The sequence below is a fragment of the Tursiops truncatus genome, chromosome 17 (genome assembly GCF_011762595.2).
Source record: "Tursiops truncatus isolate mTurTru1 chromosome 17, mTurTru1.mat.Y, whole genome shotgun sequence".
In the NCBI taxonomy this organism is placed as follows: Eukaryota; Metazoa; Chordata; class Mammalia; order Artiodactyla; family Delphinidae; genus Tursiops; species Tursiops truncatus.
The window spans coordinates 65,934,886-65,942,956 of NC_047050.1; positions in this window are offsets into that span (position 1 = coordinate 65,934,886).

Below are 8,071 nucleotides of genomic sequence, written 5' to 3' on the forward strand. Positions count from 1 at the left end.
TGGCTTGGAACACTGCCACCCTAATAAAAACAGGGTTCTGTTAGCAAGGAAGAAAGGGAAATAGCTGTTGGAGGCTCTGGGAATCATCAGTGCTGTTCACCAAATATCTCTAGTTCTCCACCCATTCAAGATACATGGTGGGGTTGCCCTTCGCGTCTCTGTCCAGGGAAATGTGAGCAAGAGTAACCTGTGTCACTTCTGGAAATAGCTTTAGGAGCCAGTACAAGATTTACCACATTCCCTTTTCCTACCTTGAAATTCATAGAACTGAATCCAAGGAGCTGGGTCCCTGAATGACAATATGAGAATCCCCTACCAACCCCCAGTGGACAAGTAAATAAGTAAGAAATAAACCTGTGCTGTTATAAACCACTAATACACAAGGGTTATTTGTTACTGCAGCATAGCCTGGCTGGAAAGAGAGCCTTATAGCCCACACAATCTGGGAAGTACAGCATGGAAACACCCGCTGGGAAGACTGCCCAGAAGCACCTGCAAGAAAATTTCATTTGTGGCAGAAGGCATTTCTCCCTTTGAAAGAAGAAAGTGGTACCCATGGAGATGTGGCCATTTTTCTTCCTCTTCCCTGCTAATTCTGCCAAAATCCAGAAGGCAAGTAATCCCTGCAACATTACTATGTGCAGAGGCCTTCAAGTCTATTGTCCACCAGCAACCCCATGAGATTGCTGTTATCACTCCCCTTTTCCAAATAAGGGAATCAACATTTAAAGAGTTGAAGTAACTTGCTCTGGAATGTATAGGTAGTGAGTGTCAAAGGTATGATTCAAAGCCAGTCCATTTGACTCCTCTCATGCTTGTTATACGACAAGGACCTGTGTCCTGGGGCCAAGGAGAACACCAGCTGTGAAATCTGAGAAGATGTGGAAGATGCCTCTCTTCCCCAGGGACCAGGTAAGTCCATGATCGGCACATAGCCCACCAGGTCATGTGGTTCATATGAAGTGCACCAAATCACCAGCAAATGGGACAGATGGAAGTAGAAGCAGCATCCTCCCAAGTCATCCTCATGCCCACACTATTTGTCATCTTCTCTCTATCCCTCACCAGCAGCTACAGGATGAAACCATAACAGCAACAGCATCCATCAGGATTATTTAGGCAGGCCCCGGGCTGGCCCAAATCATGAGGAATACAGAATCTCAGGTTCTAGAAAGGGCAGGAGGGGTGGAATCTAGACAAACAAATGCAACAAGGCTCACAAGGCAAAAGATAACCCTATAGTTGCCACTCACCATCCCAACCTCTATAACGACATATGAAGTTTTGTCCATATGGGATGTTCTTTCCAACTCCCGTTTACTACACTATACCTCTAGCTCCCCCATTGGACTAAAAAAGTGTGAATCACAGGGAGTATGTTTTATTCATTTTCACATCCCTTGAACCCAACCCATTGCTTAGTATCCAGTGAGTGCTCTGTGAATACACACATGAATACTATAGCTCAACGGGGTCCTGGATCTTCATGTTTCTACAGCACTTTGTGCTTCTCAACAACTCTCTGAGTCAAGCAAGGCAGATTGTATCCCCCTTTAACAGAGGAAAAATCAAGCCTCCAAAACATCAAGTGACTTGGCCAAGATCACCAGTAAGCAAGGGGTACAGCCAAAAAGGAGACCTTGTTAAACACACAGCAGGAGCACAATAAATACTTACTGAGGAGACAGGAAGAGAGGAGGAGAAATCAAGAGAGAAAGGAAAGACAGAGGTGATCTGGGTCAAACTCCAATTCAATAGTCTGACCACCTGCTCATGATAAGTTGGTGATACCCACGTTGAGAGACTGAATCAATGATTGCTTTTATAGCCAGAAATAAGTGGACACGTTTTCACTTTGACGGATTATCAAACAGCAATTTGAGTAATGTTGTTAGACTGTAGTAGAGATAGAATGAAATTTAGATATGCATATCCTCTTTCTAATCATCATTTATACATCAGCTTTGGAGGTCAAGTTGAGTTTAATCTTCCTCAATGGCCGTATTTTTGGTTTCAGTCTTCCCATAGTCACTCTGACTCCTGTAACTTCCATTCCAGCACATAATGGGAAAGGCTTGTGTCCAGAGTCTGGGAGGGTAGGGTGGTTCTTTTTTGTTAAAACAAGACAAGGAAGGTTTGTTGTAACACTGGTTTTCCTCAGATATCCAGCCTTGTCCACACCTCCACAAACATACCCTCTTGAATACACTGTTGTAGAGTTTAGGAAACTCCTCCTGGCTCTGCAAACAGAGATGGCTGTTTGCATGGAGCTTTTCGGCAGCCTTAGCAAGCGTGATGTTTTTGTTTTTGTTTTTGTTTTTGCGGTACGCGGACCTCTCACTGTTGTGGCCTCTCCCGTTGCAGAGCACAGGCTCCAGACGCGCAGGCTCAGCGGCCATGGCTCACGGGCCCAGCCGCCCCGCGGCATGTGCGATCTTCCTGGACAGGGGCACGAACCCACGTCCCCTGCATCGGCAGGAGGACTCTCAACCACTGCGCCACCAGGGAAGCCCAAGCGTGATGTTTGAATCTTTGGAATCCTCTATTTTTTATGTGTAAATAAACAGTGGGAGGAAAGGAGAAGGCATCCGTACAATCTTAATGAACAAGATCCCCACTGGTCACCAAAAGAAAAAAAAGACAGCTTAATGGGCACAAGGAAGCTATTTTTCAGTCATTTTTCTGCTCAGCTCTCCTGAGAAGAGGAGTGGCTTCTAAATTAAAAAGAAAAAAGGATGCTCTGAGTATATTGTTTTCTGTCATTTCATTGTCTTTGATCTTGCGTTTCCTAAGAACGAAGCACTTAACCTCAAGTGTCAGATCCATGTTGGAAATGGATGCTTTATTTTAAGATCCTTTTCTGGTGCATAGAAACTCTGTGAATCAGGCCAAATCTGCATCTTCACCTATGAACTTAAACAGAATCAAACGGTGGGTGGCATTCAAACAACCAATACGCTTCAGAGCCATTGGCTGAATGCAGGCATATTACTGGATTTTCCATCCACTCTTCATGAATTATTTTTGAGATAGCAACTGTTTTCCAAATAAAATGTATTTAACTAAATTTAACCATTCATAATGTTTTAAAACCAATTTACATATGGATACTAAACAAGTGGAGTCTCCCTTCACCAAACGGCGGATTCTCCACCGATTTCTCCTGAAGGGAGGTGAAAGTCCCCTCCAGTTGCTCAAGCAGTCCATCATGGATCTGTTTGAATTCCCTTTTAAGTGAATGAAGTGTATTATGTTGCCGTAAGGACACTCCATCTTCTATAATAAATATTCATCTGCATGTATCGGGCACTTGAGCTGCGTGACTGATGAACTCCCGCTCCGGAAATGAATGGGAAACTCGTTAAGACAAATGTCACTTTTCAGTACTGTTCTTACAGATAAATTTCAGTTAGATTTAAAGAAAGTCAGTCATTGCATGCTTTCCAACTGGTACCTGATTCAGTTCAGGCAACCCCAAACTCTCTACATAACAATGCTAACACCCAATTTGATTGGTTGGGTTTTGGCCAGTTCTACCAGGGAAAAGTCAACAATTTCTGCTCAGCTGTCTTATTACTGAAATAGAATTATGCTAAGTACACTTGCCCAGGTATTTATGCAATTTGGCCAATTTAAAATTTGGGCAGGTTCATTCATGGTTGGTAGGAGTATACAAAGGCACAGCTCTTTGGCCGCTATGCTAGAAAACTGCATTCACTCTTTGACTCAGGAATCCTCCATGGGATTAATCCAAGCTACTTGTAAGGGGTCTATTTATCCCCCAGTCTTCTGGGCGATTTTTATGGAGGGAAAATTCTGCACCCTAGAAGAGTCAGAATCCTCTCGTCTCTCGTGCGGTTCCAAATGGGAGAGGAAGACTCTTCTGACGGGTGCATTTGAGAGAGTAGGTCCAACCAGAGCCTTCTCACACATCAGACTCCCTTTCTCCAGGCTGCCTTCCAGGAGGTTTGTTTTGTTCTACGTTGAACAAGAAGAGATGTGAAGTTTAATTCAGGGAAAAATGTATTAGGAAATCCGTATGGCTGAGGTCTTATTCGCTGTCCATCCAACCCTAGCATCTCTCTCTCACTGTATTGGATCTTGTGAGAGGAAGAGAGAGGTTTCATATATTAGCCTTCATCAAACATCAGCAAGTACTAGACTCAAAGATATCCATTGTGGAGTTATTTATTACCCAATAATGGGAAAAAGTGGAGGAGCACGATCCACTCTAGGTAACGTACAATGTTAGGCAGCCATTGCAAATAATGTAAATACAATGTGTAGAATTTGCTCTAAAATAATGAAGCAAAAAAATGAAGGGACAGATAAAACAATACTGGCAAAATGTCAATAATTGTTGAAGCCACGTGACGAAAATGTTGGTGCCCATCATACTGACTTCTCTCTAAAACTAATCAAAAAACAAATGAGACGTGTGTCACACTCATTTAACTTCTATGAAAATTATTTGAATATTTATTTTATATAAATTTTTATTTATTTTTCATATACGGTAATAAATGGTGTTTGTTACCTGCAGAGAAAGTTTTATAACTTGTAGCAGGGCAGAATGGGCAAAGTTTACTGATGTGACCTAGTTCAAAACAGTGTGTACTGAAACATTTAGATCTGGAAAGTGCTGTGGAGTATACATGCCAAGGTGTTCACTTTATTTACTGTTTTGAGGAAGTAGGAATTGATACCTTCACTCCTAGGCACCTCCCATTCTGCCCCCATTGAAATGTTTCAGGTGCAATTTTCTTGCATAAGTTTGTAGAGAACTCTTAAAAATAAAGTGTATCTAGACTTAACAAATATAAAAGCAAAAACTCTAACACACAGTCCAACAGTTGTGTTCCTTGTTATCTACCCAAATGAGTTGAAACCTAATGCTCAGAAAAGCCTGCATGCAAATATTTATAAGCTTTTTTCATAATTACCAAAGCATGGAAGCAACGAAGATGTCCTTCAATAGTTGAGTGGGTAAGTACTCTGTGGTACATCCAGACAATGGGATATTATTCAGTGATAAAAATAATTGAGCTATCAAACCATGAAAAGACATAGATGAACCTCAAAATACTGTGTTATTCCAACTATATGATATACTGGAAAAGGCAAAATTGTGGAGAACTAAAAGATCAGTGGTATTGCCCGGGACGCAAGGGGAGGAAGGAAGGGATGATGAGGTGGACCACACAGGACTTTTCGGGCAGTGAAATTATTCTGTTTGATACTTTAATAGTGGATACATGTCATTTGTTTGTCAAAACCATGGAATGTACAAGGCAAAGAGTGAATCCTAATGTAAACTGTGAATTTCAGTTAATAATAATGTATCAATATCAGTTCATCAATTGTAACAAATATACCATACTAATGCAAGAAGCTAATAATAAAATAGAGAGTGGGAGTTGGGAGATATAAGGAACTCTACTTTCTGCAGAGTTCGGTAGACCTAAAACTGCTCTTGAGAATGGCCTATTAATTTTTAAAAACTGCTAATTCTAACACGATGGCTGCAATATCATCTCTGCAACCAAATACACAGAGATAGCATCAAAAGTGGTTAAGAGGTCAGTGGAGTCAGCCAACATGATTATCAGAGCATCACTTCTCTAACACAGTCTTTTCATGGCCAAGGCCAAGAGAAGTCCTCAGTGACATCTGAGACTGCTTCCTTGGATTCTGCCAGCACCTGCAGTTCCTTTACCTCTGGGAAAACTTAACATAGTTGGGAATGAGTCAGTGGGTAAAGCGTTTGAAAGACTTAAAGCCAGACAACTCATACATTCAACAGCTATCATCTAATCGATGATACTAATAATATTTATTAAGACTAAGCAGCAAAATCAAAATGCTTACATAGTACTGAATTCATAAAGGGAAACACAAGGATGCAAAATCTTGTAGGAATGAAACGATGAGAGTATGTTCTGAATTGAGTGTTATGATTAATATCTGATTCTGGACACCTGTGGTCCTAAAAAAAAATCATTATGTGTGAAATTTGATTGCAATGACAGTTAAAACTGCACTTGAAAATGTAACAGGGAAAAAAAAAGAAGACAGGCAGAAAAATTCAAAAAGAGAGTTGTGATGTCAAGATGCTGCAATGTGTGTGATTATAACACGTCTATACAACTTTCACCATTTAAGTACATTTTTTAGGGAAGCTGATCATCAATCATTTGATTGTTAAACAATGATTCTATGTAAGTACTACGCATTCTTAGGAATTGAATCCTTGGGTATGGAAAACATCTTTTACGTCTCAGGCTCAAATATAAAATGAGGAAATTAAGCCCAGAAATTTGCTGAAGTCCTCTCATTAGTAGCACCAGGACTAAAATGCAAAGCGTGGATCTTAATTCTTTTCTTGGGGAAACATTTCTAACATTGACTGTACCAGCCCTTATTGAAATTCTTGTCTACAGACCCCACTAGATTGTGAGAAATGTTCTTCTGATTCATTTCTGTCACCAGTACTCAACCTGGTCCTTGATACATAAAAGGTGCCCAATAAACAAACAAATGATTTCTATTCAATAGTGCCCAGGCTTGTCTTTGAGTTGATCCCTCACCAAAAATTGTCATTTCTTTGACATCCAGCCTGATCTCATCTTATATTCTTTTAGCATCTTTCTGAACACACAATATAAGGCTAGGTAAACTGTCGAAGACTTGATTGATGTCTGAAGAGAAATTTAAAACTGACCAATTTACCAATTCATTTGGCCTCATTGTGGTTCATTGCCCTTGAGCATTTTAAACCTTACAGAGTTATAATAATGCTTCACATTCTATGTTCCAGAGACTGTATGGGGCATTTTATGTACAATTTCTTAGTCATCACAGTTCTATGCAGCAAGTATTGCTTATGCTCCTATTTTCTAGTTGAGTAAAATGAGGCACAGAACAGCTAAGTCCAAAGTCCACTAAGAAGTAAAGCAGGAATTCAAACCCAGACCCCAGAGCCCAAGTTCATAGGCATCACTTTGTTACACCTGTTCCTTACAAGTAAGGTCTTCTCCGGCAGCATTTTCAGGACAGGAGTAGGAATTGTATCCACAAAGGATCCTGGTATGTGTTTGTGATTACCAAGTAAATCTAACTGGCGTTATAGTGTATATCATCCTTGTTTCCATACAGCATAAAGTCCGCCATACTATTTGACTTAACATTGACACGAGGAGATGAGAAGTCAGATCACGCAGGTAACACTGTCTTGATTTCCAAACAGATGAAGTCTGTCAAACAACATATTTTCCCACTCGACACTGACTACGACCCCCAAAATTTCTGAAGCTGGCAGGAAACTGGCGAAACAAAATGTAAACATTGTCAGTGCTTTTAATAAATGATAGTTAATAAAACCTGAAAAGATTATAGCTCAGAAACTTCACTTCCTGTGTTTCCCATTATTTAATAATTTATTATACGAAATCCATTGACCTTTCAGCGGGCTTTTGTTTTAGAGGAAGGTTGAGTCTGAATTATGGTTTAGTTACTTTACTGAGCAACATTAACATACAAATAGGACATCAATAACCAATTACAGTCTCCATCTTGGCAAAGCAGTTCTCTTCCAGAGCCTCTGTGACTGCTAACTCGGCCACTTAAAGGTCTCAGAGCTTAATGACGGTGGCATTCAAGGCTCTTCTCCATCAACACACAGGGGGTCTCTCCAACCTGATGTTTCCAATATCCTGTTCCTCCCTCTGGCCCAGCCGGTCCACCTGCTTCATCCAAGCAGAGTCCAAGCCCACTTCCCAGTGTTCCTAAACCTGTTCACCCAATCTCTGGCCCTTTGTGGGTTCCATGGACCCACCTCCCATTCTTCGTTTATTCAGCAGATGCTTATTGGATCCTGGCTAATACCAGTCACTGGGTGGCTTTGGGGAAACACCCCAGGGTCCAGGTAGACATGATCCCTCCCCCTTGAAGCTACAGGCTAGTGCAAGGGTCAGCAAACTTTCTCTCTAAAGAACTAGGTATTGAATATTGTAGCTGCTGCAAGGCCATACGTTGTCTGTCCCAGCTACTCAGTTGTGCTGTGGTGGTGGAA